This window comes from Crocuta crocuta, unplaced genomic scaffold (assembly GCF_008692635.1).
Source record: "Crocuta crocuta isolate KB4526 unplaced genomic scaffold, BGI_CrCroc_1.0 scaffold170, whole genome shotgun sequence".
NCBI classification, from domain to species: domain Eukaryota; kingdom Metazoa; phylum Chordata; class Mammalia; order Carnivora; family Hyaenidae; genus Crocuta; species Crocuta crocuta.
In genome coordinates, this window is record NW_027527853.1 from 249,163 (window position 1) to 264,437 (window position 15,275).

A 15,275-nucleotide genomic window follows, 5' to 3' on the forward strand; every position below is an offset into this window, starting at 1 on the left:
TATTATGTACATTATTATTCTGCCAAGCCAACTTTCTGGCCTAGGCCAATCCGGGGGTGGTATAGATTATGAGCAGAGTATAAGGGTTAGAGTCAGAAAATGTGAACAGTCTAGAAAATCCATCTCACACCTTCCACCTGAGTGGGAAGTCTCTCATCTAGGTCTTCAGAAAAGGTTCACTGTTGGTGGTGGCATGACAAGTCCCTGATGTGATCCCAGAACTGCCAGTGGTTTTTCCTGTGGTCTTCCGACACAGGCTTGACCTAACCAGAATTTCCAGGGCATCGTTTTGGATAAATGCAGGGTCTGCATTTATAAAGATAAAAGTAAGACTAAGCTTGGCTTTAGTTGGAAGGCTGCGGTATCTAGCGGCTAGCCATTTTTTTTTTCTAGGTGCATTTTTGCTCTGAGATGTTAGGGTTGAGTGACTTCTAAATCCCTTCCAGCTCAAATCAACAACAATCAACACACACACACACACACACGATTCTATGATTCCTTATATTGGTTTCTGTATCGCTCCTATTCCCTTCCCCCACATCTGTTCTGTACATGAACTTTGTGTCCTATCTTTAGTTCCTTATTGTATTAAGCGTCCTACGTGTAATTAAAGTGTGTTTACTCTGCCTGACTTAACAAGAGTCAAGCCCTTCTCTCCCGAGTGGTGCAATTTGCCCTATGATCTCTCTAAAACCAGCTCAGTTCCACCTTCTGTCACTTGCATTTTTACAGCTCTCTTTATATTTGAGGGCTTAAGTTTTGATGATGTGTTCCTATTTAGCTCAGTTGACACTCCTAGTTTATACCACTGGTATCCTCCTTGGCCTATAACAGAATCCTTAGTCTGCTTTCTAACATTCTTTGCTGGCTGTCTTACAGCACAGGTGCCACTGTCCTTCCTGAAGGTTACAGTCCCAACATGTAATTACAGAAAGAAACAGTGTTAGAGTCTGTCTTCTGCAGGGAGTTCATGTCTCAGCCCCACCATTTGCTAATAGTGTAACTTGAGATGAGTGACCTAATCTCTCTGAGCTTTGGATTCCTTATTTATAAAATGAAGATAATAACACCTGTCTCAGTGAGAGAACATAAATAAAACCCTTAATGAGATGCCTGGAACATAGTAGGTGCTCATAAATTATGATTTCTTGGTCTTTTGTCTGCCCTCCTCCCTTCAGCCTTAGAAGTTGCTTCATCAGCCTGTCACTGCATGGTCCCCTCTCTCCTGAGATCCAGATTGACCCCCACTGGACATCTGTCCTCAGGCCCTGTGTCTGCAGGTGTGATTATCCAGGTGGAATGTCTCATCCCTTCCTCCTCTCCCACCCTCCCCCGCATTCCCTACTCCATCTGAGAAACAAGGTGCTAATGGCCACTCCCAGCCTGTCTCTCAAGCTAGAAACCAAGTCCTTCTACCATGGTGTGTATCCTTCCCTCACCTGCCTTATCAGCTCATTCTCCTATGGAGACCTCAGGCTTACAGGTTGTTAGGGCAGGTCTGTTAGGGTTTTGCCCTTAGTCCTAGGGTGTGGGCCCCTCATCCTAAGAGGTGGGCCTTACTTCTAGGGTGCAGCTCTTTTGAGGTTTCAGTGCAAAACCAGAGCGTTTAGGGGTGCCTGGGTAGCTCAGTTGATTAGGCACCCGACTTAGGCTCAGGTCATGATCTCACAGTCCGTGGGTTCCAGCCTGTCGGGCTCTGTGCTGACAGCTCAGAGCTTGGAGCTTCCTTTGGATTCTGTGTCTCTCCCTCTCTCTGCCCCTCCCCTGCTCATGCTCTGTCTCCTTCTGTCTCTCAATAATAAATAAAAATGTTAAAAAACAAAACAAGACAAAACACCAGAAGTGTTTATTGAACCTCTTAACTTAGAGGGACTCAGATTTCAAACTGCATCTTCTCAGCCCCAAGCAGTTGCAAATATCTTCCAGGTTCTCTGGCCTCCAGCTGTTACTGTTTTCTGCTGGCTTCCTGGAGTCTCATCACCTGTATGCAGAATTCAAGGATTTGAGGGGAATTTCTGCATAGATTTTGGGCTTCCCTCTCTGTGGCTCCCTCTTTCCCAGAATTTCACCCATAATATCTAGCCACTCCAGTCCCAGGCATGAGCCTTGGACTCTTCAGCCCAATAAGATTGCTGGTTGTTGGCTTTCCATTTTTGATTGATTTCCCCCACATTCTACAAGACTAGGGGTTGGCTTCAGGGGATAAAAATTGGATAAATATGGATCTCACCTAGTTTGCATCCCTGGTTTTGAGTCCTATCCCCTTTAGTTTTCAGCCTGCTTTTGGCTGCTTTCCATTGCCTTCACACAGTTACTTTAAAAAAAAAAAAAAAAGCCTTATCCAGAGTTGCTAATAGTTATCAATAGGGAGGTTGGTACAATGTAAGCTCTCCCATTGCTGGGCCAAAAGTCGTCACCAAGGGTTTACGCTTGGTAGTAACATGAATGGTTTTGATGGGAAAGGGACCTGGTGCTTCAAATTGCGTGTTACTGGGTTAAGTGATAATTAGGATATGTAAACGAGGAGCTCTTACGGAGAGGAGTAGGACATGGAATTCAGGTGAGAGTTCAGGCTTGGAGGCTGCAGGAGCATCCTCCTGTCGCACTATACGTCAGCAAGTCCAGTGTTTTATAACTAATGGGTACCCACCCATGATTGTGTCTTCAAGTCTCTTCTGTGGGTTAATACTAGCATTTTTGCAAAATAAAAGTGAATAGAAAATTTCATAGCACATCTCACATAGGAAAAGTATGCATGTAATACTTTCGTGTGTGTGTGAGTGTGTATGTATACACACACGTGTTATGTGTCATGTATATACTGAGTCACAGTGTAAAGTGTGGACTACAGTAAAAAAAAATGTTTGAAAAACACTTAAATCTGACTCACTGTTTTTATAACCAAAGAGAGCTCAGAGAAACTGAAATGTATGTATGTATGAAATTGAAATGTCCCAAGTCAGGCCTTAGACTGGGAATAGAATCCGGGTCTCCCAATGCCCAGACCAGTGCTTTTACTGTATCACCAAGGTTGAAGACAGAAGCACAGCTATGCGTTCAGGCCACATAAATGAACCTAGAAAAGCAGAAAAGTGTTGTATTAGGGAAGTCAGAGGAGAGACTTCAAGTGGAAGGGGCGTTACATGCAGCAGAGATATAGCCGTGTTATATGCAGCAGAGATATGGAGGAGTGTGGAGCAAAGAAAGACTTTGCATTTGCCAGGTGGGGTGAGGAAGAGGAGCAATGGAGGCACAAAGCACATTACACCGAGTTTAAGAGGGAATTCATAATAAAGATCTGCAAGCGATTCCTTTAAAGTTTGGGCAGTAATTGCCGTTGAACAACAGAATCCAGGGAAATCTTCTGTTTTGTTCTCTCCCGAGATGATAAAACCCANCTGGGTTAAGTGATAATTAGGATATGTAAACGAGGAGCTCTTACGGAGAGGAGTAGGACATGGAATTCAGGTGAGAGTTCAGGCTTGGAGGCTGCAGGAGCATCCTCCTGTCGCACTATACGTCAGCAAGTCCAGTGTTTTATAACTAATGGGTACCCACCCATGATTGTGTCTTCAAGTCTCTTCTGTGGGTTAATACCAGCATTTTTGCAAAATAAAAGTGAATAGAAAATTTCATAGCACATCTCACATAGAAAAAGTATGCATGTAATACTTTCGTGTGTGTGTGTGTATGTATACACACACGTGTTGTGTGTCATGTATATACTGAGTCACAGTGTAAAGTGTGGACTACAGTAAAAAAAAATGTTTGAAAAACACTTAAATCTGACTCACTGTTTTTATAACCAAAGAGAGCTCAGAGAAACTGAAATGTATGTATGTATGAAATTGAAATGTCCCAAGTCAGGCCTTAGACTGGGAATAGAATCCGGGTCTCCCAATGCCCAGACCAGTGCTTTTACTGTATCACCAAGGTTGAAGACAGAAGCACAGCTATGCGTTCAGGCCACATAAATGAACCTAGAAAAGCAGAAAAGTGTTGTATTAGGGAAGTCAGAGGAGAGACTTCAAGTGGAAGGGGCGTTACATGCAGCAGAGATATAGCCGTGTTATATGCAGCAGAGATATGGAGGAGTGTGGAGCAAAGAAAGACTTTGCATTTGCCAGGTGGGGTGAGGAAGAGGAGCAATGGAGGCACAAAGCACATTACACCGAGTTTAAGAGGGAATTCATAATAAAGATCTGCAAGCGATTCCTTTAAAGTTTGGGCAGTAATTGCCGTTGAACAACAGAATCCAGGGAAATCTTCTGTTTTGTTCTCTCCCGAGATGATAAAACCCAGCATAGATTTGAAGGCACTTTTGCCAGTGTTCCACAGGTAGTTCAGCTTTTAGGACTCTGTCGGTCAAGGTTTCTTTTCATTTCAAGTATACAAACATGATGTCTTTGTAGCTACAGACTGTAGTCAAACTATTGGAATAAAATGTCTGGCAGTCAATCCAAGACATTAGCTTTTCATCCTGGCGAATTTCATATGCTGATTAGAAGGCATGAGTATGGCAGATGCCAAGAGGTCTCTGCCACTCTGGACACAGGGTGAGATCATGATCTCACAGTTTGTGGGTTTGAGCTCAGGTCATGATCTCACGGTTCGTGGGTTTGAGGCCCGCATCAGGTTCTGTGCTAACAGCTAGCTCAGAGCCTGGAGTCTGCTTTAGATTCTGTGTCTCCCTCTCTCTCTGACACTCCCCTGCTCACGCTGGCTTTCTCTCTAAGAGATAAATAAAAACATTTAAAAAATTAAAAAAAAGAAAAGAAAACCAAGTGATATACCTACATGACAATATTATGAGAATTAAGTAAGTTTATAGATACAGAAGTACCTAGAATGGTGCAGTAGAGCCTGGTATGTAGTAATGCAAAATAAACATGAGCCACCATCATCCTTTCGCCAGTATACAGATCCCACATCCCCTTTGAATGAGGTCCAACAGGGATTTAAGAACTAGAACTTGTACTCAGCACTGTACCAAGTATGGGGGTATCCAGAGAAGGATACCTCCCCCACTGCCAGCACACACACAGACGTTTACAGATCAATTGAAGAGGCAAAATGTAAAAATATGAATAACGTAATAAAGTACAAAAATATTTGGTTTAGATGGTGAATGCTATGGACAGTCAGAAGGGAGAAAGCTCAGTCTTGAGTTACGGGAAAAGACTTTAGGAAGATGTTTGAACTTGAACTAAAGCTGAAGAGAGTGAGTAATGGAGGTTGACGTAGGTAGAGAGAAGCAGGGGGAACATTCCTGGTTGGGGAAACTTTATGAGCAAAGATACATAGTTGTAGTGACAAGGAGGAACCCCCGGGTATGGAGCATTGTCCTACTGGAATCTGAGAAACCAGATGCTAGTTTGGATCAGAGCCTGAGGAATAAGGCAGGCTGGGCCTGCATTCTCGCTTGTAATCACTGAAACTGTGAGTGGATACGTTCTCTGAGGAAAGGAGCAACTAGGGAGAAGAGCAAGTGCCTGAGAACTGAGCCACAGTTTAGGAGTGGGCGGAGGAGGAGGGAGGACAGCAAGAAGGACGGGGCAAGATCATATGAGGAGGTCAGGAGAAAACCAGAGAATTTGAAGTAAGAGACTAGGGCTAGTGCTTTGAAGTGACCCAGGGAAATCAAGGAAGATGCCATTGGATTTGTCAAAGAGGCTATTCATTGACTGAAAAGACAATATTGCTGGAACCATGATGATTCAGAATTACTTGCAAAGGACTCATATGGGTGGTGAAGTCATAGAAGGAGGGCATGAAGACCACTCTTTCAAGACCTCTCACAAAAAGAACCAAAGACTTGTGACTGTAGCTCACGGGGCACAGAGTTGGACACAGCTTTCATGTGCTTACTTTTTAAAATCAAGGTGTTGTTGCTTGTTGGAGGATAATTGGGTCGGTAGGAGGTAAAAGAGAGGGCAAGGGTAAATATGTGGAGGCAAAAGGCAATATGTGTAGGGCCATATTTCCCTGAGTTGGGAGAGAATGGAAGCCTGAGAGAAAATAAGGTGCTCCCGGGGTTGGAACGATCCAGTGTGGCAGACTCCCACCCAACCCAGAGACCTTGCCTCTGCCGTCAGGAGCTCTATTCTCAAGGTAGGTTGTATGTTTTTCCCACAAGCCATTACCTAAATTGGTTTTGTATAATGTTTCATCAACAACATAGGAATATTGGCCTGGGAAGATTCCAGGTCTCTGTAAAAGCCAGATATGAAGAAGAGGTGAGATGTTGAATGTGGGTAGGAAGACGTGCCTTTGTGGGCATCTCCTTTCACTTGGGCCTGGAGCTATTAGAGGGTGTGGTGGGAGAAGGGGTGAATCAAAGCTGCTAACTTACAAAAACCAGGGCAGACCTGGCCTTAAATGGAATGTCAAAGTGGGAGCTCAGAAACTTAACATACCCAGCCTGATCCCCCAGAGCTTTCCAATTTGTTTATTTCCTGAGAAACCAGGAAGTGCCTGTGCTGGACATGACCATCAGGCTGTCAAGCCACAGTGTTTACACACAGTGATTTCTGGTGGGAAGGGACATGTTTGTATATGTGGTTCCAGAGCAGACCTCATTCCACCATATCAAGAAACTCTTTTTTTCTTTTCTTTCTTTTTTTAAGAAAGCCCTCCCCCCATTTTTTTTTATCATCAACCAAGAGGATACAGAATATATTGCATTTCATTGAATCTAAAACACCATCTGTTGTAAGACACTGAATAATTGTATGTACCACTAGAAAGAAAACTTCTGATTAAACACTAACGTGCTATTACTTGAAAAATATATCTTGCTTTCAGAGATGTTAAAATGTGCAAAAATATGCATCTTAGCATCTACTGAAATGTGGAGATGCTTCTACTTAGTGCTGCCCTTACAGTAATACGTAGACAAAAAATATTACAGAATTCCTCTAGGTCTTTCCTCAGTGATTTGGAGGTAGGGAATTTGATTTTCTTATTCTCCAACCCCTGCCCTGCTTAAAGGAAGATTGAAACTTCATTTACCCCAATGCCAGAGGTCCTAAATTGTAACTAAAATTTTCATAAAAGTTAGCATAGTTCATGATTTTTAAAAATCTTTGAGTAGGGGGCCTGAGTGGTTAGTCTGTTAAGCGTCTGACTCTTTTTTTTTAATTAATTAATTAATTAATTTTGAGAGAGAATGAGCAGGGGAGGGGCAAAGAGAGAGAGGGAAAAGACAGTCCCAAGTAGGTTCTGTACTGTGACTGCAGAGCCTGACCCAGGACTCAATCCCACAAACCGTTAAGATCATTACCTGAGCTGAAATCAAGAGTTGGATGCTCAGCTGACTGAGCCACCCAGGCACCGCAAGTGTCTGACTCTTGATTTTAGCTCTGGTGATGATCTAAGGATCGTGAGATGGAGCCCCGCATCAAGCTCGCTGCTGGGCATAGAGCCTGCTTAAGATTCTCTCTCTCCCCTTCTCTAAAACAAAACGAAACGAAACAAAACAAAAAACGAAAGACAAAATCTTTGGGTAGTGTCTTCTATCCCAGCTATAGTAGAGTAGTGCTCAGTTATATATAACTCAGTCTAAGTTATAATAATTATTGCCATTTATTAAGTTCCAGTCCCGGTGCTAAGCATTATGGATTAGGTATGCACAAAAGTCCAATAGAGTCCAAGCTTTGTGATGGTAGTAAAGGTGGTGTTTCTAGAACCCAGCAGTACTTGGCATATCACAGGTGCTCAGTGAATGTGTGTTGTCAAATGAAATATTCTGTTTGGGGGCACAGAATATGTACATAAAAAAGTAAACACCCTAAGATTTTAATACAGGGTTCTGTTCCAAGTTGAGATAGTTCCATTCTATTCCTAGCTTTCTGGTATTTATTACTATACATCATACTATATATGATGTTGGATTTTTACAAATGTATTTATTTTCTCTATCAATTGACTTGGTCATATGATTTTTCTTCTTTTGCCTATTGATGTGGTGAATTACATTGTTTGATTTTCAAAAGGTGAACCAGTATCACACACCTAGAATAAATGTGACTTGGCAATGTTTTTAAAAATATATATAAAATAGTACATATTGTTTTGTATTGCTGCTTGAGGAGGGAAGTTCAGAGAACAGTCTAATTCAGGAACTAGAGAAGTCCAACCTTCATATGGTTGGACTTAAAGGATAGAAGATGAGCAGAAAGGCGGGGAGACCAGCTGAGCTTGTCATGTTCAAGGATTAAGTAGGAAACAAACACTGGAAGTTTGCTGTTCTAAGTTCCATAATAATTGCAGCACGTGCCCAGTCCTCAGGGCTCGCTAAAGGAAGTGGCCAACTGGCTAGGTGTGTCCAAAGAGGCACACACCCAAGCGGCACTCCTTGTGGGACTAGTTAGTAGTTGATGTGGTTACTCCAAACTGAGAAGAGTAAGTGAAGTAACAGAGTAGGAAGTCATGTAAGATTTTAGATCTTGGAAGTGACCAACAAGGCCCAACCCCTTTGTTTTATATATATATATATATATAGAAACAGTGGCCCAGAGAGGTCCTGTAACATGTCCAAGAGCACACAGGTAAGAGGGGAGGCAGGGCTCGATCTCAGGGCTTTTGTAGTTTGAGTGCTTTATTCGCTACATCTGCTGCTCTCTCAAGATCTAGAAGCAGCATCACTTACAGCCCAAAAATAGAAGCCAAGGGAGAGACGGGGATAGAGTGACTGCTGAGATACCCAGAGCTTGTTTAAACCAGCATGGCACTTATGACTGGGGTCCCAGGGAAAACCCGATTTCTATTTTCCTTTTATTGAGGTTTTATATTTTTCCATGTTTCAACTAGAAAATAAGATACTCGTGTATAATGACAGATATCCAAAGTTTAATGAGATTTACCATCAAAATATTGGATCATTTTGGAAATAATCTTTGAAAGATTGGTTTCTTTCAAATAAATATAACCAAAACCCTTAATGCTTAAGTTGATTCTCTTTTGTACTATTTTTTTGTTTCATGAACTTCTGTTTTGCCTGTTCAACTAGATTAAGTCAAATGGAAATAGCTTTAAAGACATCTAGTTTAGCCCTATTCTGTTTGCTGTTCTTGAACACAGGACAGATGAAATGACTTTCCTGATGAGAGTAAAGAAAGCTTTTGAGGGCATTTCAACTTTCTCTATGTTTGCGCCATCGCCCAGCACTCTGCTTGGTAGCTCTCTATTAAATACTCAAAGAGGGGCCCCTGGGTGCCTCAGTCAGTTAAGCACAGACTCTTGATTTAGGCTCAGGTCATGATATTGTTCCTAAGTTGGAGCCCCACATGGGGCTCATCGCTGACAACACAGAGCCTGCTTGGGATTCTTTCCCTCTCTCTTTGCCCCTCCCCAACTTGTATGTGCTCTCTCTCTCTCAAGGTAAATAAACTTTAAAAAGTATTCATAAGTTTTGTAGTTACAACTTGAATAGGATTATAATTCAGCTGTACTGATGTGGGGGGGGTACAGTTATAAAAGATCCATAAAATACTGTGAGGCCAAGTGGAAGGACTAAAAGCAAACTGTCTCATAGAAACTGAAGAAAGTCTAGGTTTACAGAATATGTTACAAAAACAGCTAGAGGGGCACGGACATGAGCAAATTTTCAAGCATCACTGTAGTGTCATTATTAAAATTGGAAATATAGGGGCGCCTGGGTGGCTCAGTCGGTTGTGTCTGACCTCGGCTCAGGTCATGACCTCATGGCTCAGTTCGTAGGTTCGAGCCCTGCGTCGGGCTCTGTGCTGACAGCTAGCTCAGAGCCTGGAGCCTGTTTCAGATTCTGTGTCTCTCTCTTCTCTGACCCTCCCCTGCTCACGTGGTGTGTGTGTGTCTCTCTCTCTCTCTCTCTGTCTCTCTCAGAAATAAATAAATAAATAAATAAATAAATAAAAATTTAAAAATTTTTTAAAAATTGGAAATCTAATGCCAGAAACTGCCATGTGCATACAGAGAGACATAATCCAGAACAGGCCTTGACCCTTCATGGAATGCACTGTTCCGGGATGCTAGTTTTGAATATGTAGCCCTGTGGTCACAGGCAAGCCATTTCATTGGTTTGTGCCCGTTTCCTCGTTTTTAAAACGAAAGCAATAGTAACTTCCCTCATGAGACTTGGTAAATATATTAAATGTGTGTGTTTAGAGAAATAAAGCTTTGCGTATAGAGTTTTGTTGGCTGACTATAATCAAAATTGGCTTATTAAACAGTGATAAATTATTTTTAGTGACTTGTTTCATGAAAACTATCTTCGCCCTCTTGATAATTTCATTTCTGCTGCCTAGAGGTTAAATAATAATAATGTCACACCAGCAGCACACCGCTCTAGGATTTATGTGTATTTGGTAAGTGTTCAAAAGTGGTGTTTGAGTTGGTCCCAGAATTAAACTTCCTATCCTGCCAGTTGAAGAAATTGAGGACTCCTGTACTTTGGGCACTTGACTCCTTTGCTCTTCTGAAGGCCTGGACAGGGCCTGGAAAAGGAAAGGGGAAATGAGAAGTTTTAAGCTGAGCTTCCCCCTTCCTCCCCCCCAACCTTCCCAGCAGGACTATGCTGGAGGCTTCTTGCCAGAGTAGCTGGGCGGTTACTGAGCAAAAGCCACAGGCAGCACTTTTTTCAGTTGCTGTTTGATATTTAGGACCTAAATATCATTGAGTCCTCTCCAAAGTTGGGTGGCTGTGACCCCTGAGGAAAAGCCAAAGACCACAGTACCAGAAGTTTAACAGAGAGCAAACCTTCTCCCAAAAGGAGTTGTGTAGGTGCTAGAGGTAAAGTTGAGGTGGGGGTGGGGTGGCCTGGCCAGTCGTGCGGAGACAAGGAAAACCAGGATTTCTGAGTCCTCCGGTTGGGCCTGGGGGGAAGAAGAGCAAATTCACAAAAGCTAGTGTGGGTTTACTTTTCTTAGGAGACTGGCAAATTGTTACTTCAGCAGTGTCTCTTTACCTGCGTTCTTGAGGTCAGGAAAGAAACCTCAGGTTATTAAAAAGCGAAGAAAGAATTTGAAATGGATTAACAGAGTAATTGAGAGCTGTTGGTATTAGAATATTCTCATAGCAAATGTTTTTCCCCCCACTTTATTATTCTTTGTTATAGCAACATACATGTTCAATGCAGAAATACTAGGAAATACAAAGAAAGGAGAAGATACCTGAAATTCCATCACTATCAAGACTTTCTCATTTTCAAATATACACACTGAAAGTATTTTCCCTTTTNTCCACTTTATTATTCTTTGTTATAGCAACATACATGTTCACTGCAGAAATACTAGGAAATACAAAGAAAGAAGATACCTGAAATTCCATCACTATCAAGACTTTCTCATTTTCAAATATACACACTGAAAGTATTTTCCCTTTTTAACAGAATTACAATTCTTTCATTAACTCTTCTGTAATTTGCTTTTTTCATGTAACAAAACATAGACAACATTCCATGTTTATAAATGTGTACTCAGGGGCACCTGAGTGGCTCAGTCGGTCAAGCATCCAGCTCTTGGTTGTGGCTCAGCTCTGGATCTCATGATCTCACAGTTTGTGAGTTCAAGCCCTGCATCAGGCCCTGCACTGACAGCATGGAGCTGCTTGGGATTCTCTCTCTCCCTGTCTCTCTGTCCCTCCCCCACTCATACTCAGGCACACATACTCTCTCTCTCTCTCAAATAAACAAAAAAGAACTTAATAAATGTGTACTAAATGGCTGTAATAGTATTCTGTCATACAGATATGCTGTAATTTATTTAACCAGGCTGCTTTTTGGAGAAAGTTTGGCAGTTTCTGGTTATACTGTTTATAAATTTTTTTACACATTGAAGAACATCCCTCTGTATATGTCTTGTGCATTTGTCCAATGATTTACGTGTAATAAATTCCTAAAAGCAGACTGCAGAGTTAAAAGGTTTGACTTTTGAAGAAGGAGAGAAAGTATTAAAAGCTTCTACCTGCTGTCCTATCCCTTTGGGCGCCATGTCCATCAGGGTTAACAAGAAAGAGCCAAGGTTTCATGAAGGGAGCTCTCCCCTTCCTGGAGAAAGATGATTGACGTGTCAGTCAGGAAGCTGTCAAAAAACAGGATAAGATAAACCTGTTCCTTCGTTTTACGTGTATTCTGCCATAAATTATCAAGGTTTTATAGATATAATCACGCGAACATGTGTGGATAGGTCTCAGTACATAATTGTTCACTTAATGGTGGGTGAACCATGGCTCTACAGAGGTTAAGTTGTGCTTTAGAGCCACTCTGTTTTGTTATTAGCTACCTGGTGGCCACCAAAACCCAAGGTAGAATTCAGGTCACAAATCCCATAACTGGCCTGGAGGCAGAGTAGCGGCTGTCAGGGGCCCAGACAGGAGCCAGTCGTGAGCTTACTGGGCCAGTCACTGATTTTCTCTTCATTCCTCCTCAGTACAGTGGGGACAGCATGGTGGCGGTGGTGTGAAGATTAAATAAGCCAGGCTTTGTAAAGTGCTTAGAATAGTGCTTGACATATGCAGCAGGTGCCATAGAAGTATTGTTAGGAGGTAAAGCTGAAAGGAGCTGTACTAGATGGTGGAGGGAAGCCACATTGTGGGCTCCCAACCAGATGGGCCTCCCAAGTGAATGGTGCGATTTGAGACATGGTGGGAAGGGCTATTTACCAAAAGCTGTCATCTTGGAGATTGCTCAGAATTTCACCATAGAGTTTCTTAGTTAGCATGTCAGTTTATTTTAAGTTACTGGCAATACATTAATAGATTCTTGTGAGAGTAAAAAATGCTGACTTGCGGCACGTGGGTGGCTCAGTTGGTTAAGTGACATAGGCTCAGGTCTTGAACTTGAGACTCATGAGTTTGAGCCCCACGTCAGGTTCTTGTGCTGACAGCTCAGACCCTGGAGCCTGCTTTGGATTCTGTGTTTCCCTCTCTCTCTGCCCCTCCTCTGCTCATGCCTTGTCTCTCTCTCTCTCAAAAATAAAGATTAAAAAAAAATTTTTTTTAATGCTGACTTGGGTGGCTCAGTCGGTTGAACATCCGACTTTGGCTCAGGTCCTGAGCTCAGCACTCATGATTTTGAATTAGAGCCCCACCTTCTGGTTGAGCTCTGTGCTAACAGCTCAGAGCCTGGAGCCTGCTTTGGATTCTCTGTCCCCCTCACTCTTTGCCCCTCCCCCACTAGTGATCTCACGCAAGCGCGTGCGCACGCGCGCGTGCTCTCTCTCTCTCTCTCTCTCAGAAGTAAATAAATGTTAAAAAAAAAATTTTTTTAAGTGCTGAAGCCCCCATTGAGCCTTCTACCCCTGATCCAGTTCCCTCCCTGAGGTGAACTGGTAAGGATGGTGTGTCCTCCTTCCATCCCTTTTCCTTTGCACTTCTGTATTATGTCCATTTACAGAAATATGTAGTGGTTTTTTGCAGGATTTCTTTTTTCTCTTTTCCCTTTTCTCTATTTTCTTTGTCTTACAAAAAATAACCTTTTGTGCTACAACTTTCTTTTCCTCCCAGTTCCTTTCTAAGTGTCAGTGCTTGTGAGCTGTGAGCAGGGCTTCCGGCCCCTGTGAACTACTCTGCACGGTTCTTGCTGTGCTTGGAGCAGCCCGGCTGAGGCCTGCATTCTGTTAGCAGTAGGATAAGGTCCCCAGAGAAGGAAGTCCAGGTCCCTCAGCAAAGCTGCAGAAAGCCAGGTCCCAGGGCAGACAAAGTTGAAAAAGTTCACCCACTTCACAGCATGGCCTCTTAAGGGAGAGGTGGATGGGCCTTCAAAATTCTTCCCTAAAAAGAGCATCCCCCTAAAACAAAGTTTAGTAGGGGCAGGTGGAATGAGAGGTAATATTCTTGGGTTAAAAACCCCAGAAGTGAAATCGTGACTGAGTCAGGAGTGGGGAAAGGGATGCAAGAGGGGAAGGGGTCTGAGCAAAGCTGGGCCACGGTCTGCAGCTCGGTCCCTCTGGAGAATTCCAGCTCCGTCCTTTAGAGCCTCCCGGCCGAGATAGCCTAAGGGGCTCGGGCGATTCATATGTAAATGTGGGAAAGCCTAAGGGAAATGCCTACCCTATTCAAAGGATTTGGGGGGTGCGGAGCATTCCAGAGCCCTGGGAAGAAAGTACTCGCCGGTTACCCTGGGACCCACACGTCCTCACCGCAGCCTTTTGGGGCCGCAGGTGCCTCTCGGGGAGGCCAGCCCGTGGCAGCAGGTGGGGCATCCAGGGGCGGCTTGGGACCTCGCAGCAGTTCTGAGATTTCCCCCCACCAAACCCGGAGGCAGCTTTCAGAGGAAGGGAAGAAGTGAGTGGCTTTTCTCTGCCATCCTGCTTTCAAGTGTGGTTTGTGGAGTTGAGGGTTCACTGGATCCCTTCCTCACAGTACCGTGGAAGGAGCCTGATGATACGCACTAATCTGTGGGCTGGGGGGATATTAGAGGAGGTGGGATCAGGATTTTGTTGGGGGACAGTGGGACTGGGAAGCGGGGCAAAAGGAAAAAACAACTCAGTACCAATTGTACAGAAAGTAAATTTACAGAAATTAAATCTGTAAATTTACAAGTTTATAGAAAGTGAATCTGTGCCGTCTGCCTGGGCTCCAGCTCCTAAACACCTCCAGGGCCACCCTGGGGGGAAGGTGGGAGCTGGTCTGCACCCCGCAGTGTAGTCTGGTACTGGGCCTCAGCTTCCTCCAAGTGCTTCCGAAGCTTTTATTGTTCTCACGGAGAAGCAAAATGTTGTAGTATCTGGACAGAGCATTTCTACGTGGTGCATTTAACCTTACTCTGGTGCAGACAGCATTTTCTGGCCCCAGGTGGGAAAAGAACTAACTTGGGTCAGGTTACTACCTTGTTTATTCCCTCACCAGCTTGGCAAAGTGAGCGTTATCACCCTCACTTTACAGATGAGGACACTGAGGCGCAGAGGTAAAGAGAGGACTTTGCCGGGCCGCCCAGCTAGAGGAGGGAAGTGCAGGCTTCACTCGGTGAGCAGCCAGGCCACCTTCTCTCTCTTGATCGTCCCAGACACTAAAATTTTAGATCAGACTTTTTCCTTAGGAATGAATATTTGGAATGATAAAAGAATTTTACATTTGGAGTATTTCAAGCTAGGTAATTCTAGTTTGACTTAATCCTGAGAATTAATATGTGTTTAGAATTTGAGGGTCTTCTGCATCTTCAGAAGCATGTAGAATAGTTTTGTCAGAATTGCAGATACATCCCACAGGGATTTTTAAATCATGCTACAGACTTCTTGTGTTGGGTTTTTTTGTTCGTTTGTTTTTTTAAGGCGGGCCAAGGGTTTATAAATCACCTC

The 15,275-nt window shown here is 43.3% G+C and overlaps 1 protein-coding gene across 2 annotated transcripts in view; it reads left to right on the forward strand.

Moving 5' to 3' along the window:
- The window catches only part of DNMBP (dynamin binding protein), a 95,001-nt gene that overhangs the window by 50,382 nt on the left and 29,344 nt on the right, over positions 1–15,275 (forward strand). The gene's annotated exons all lie outside the window — the stretch shown is intronic.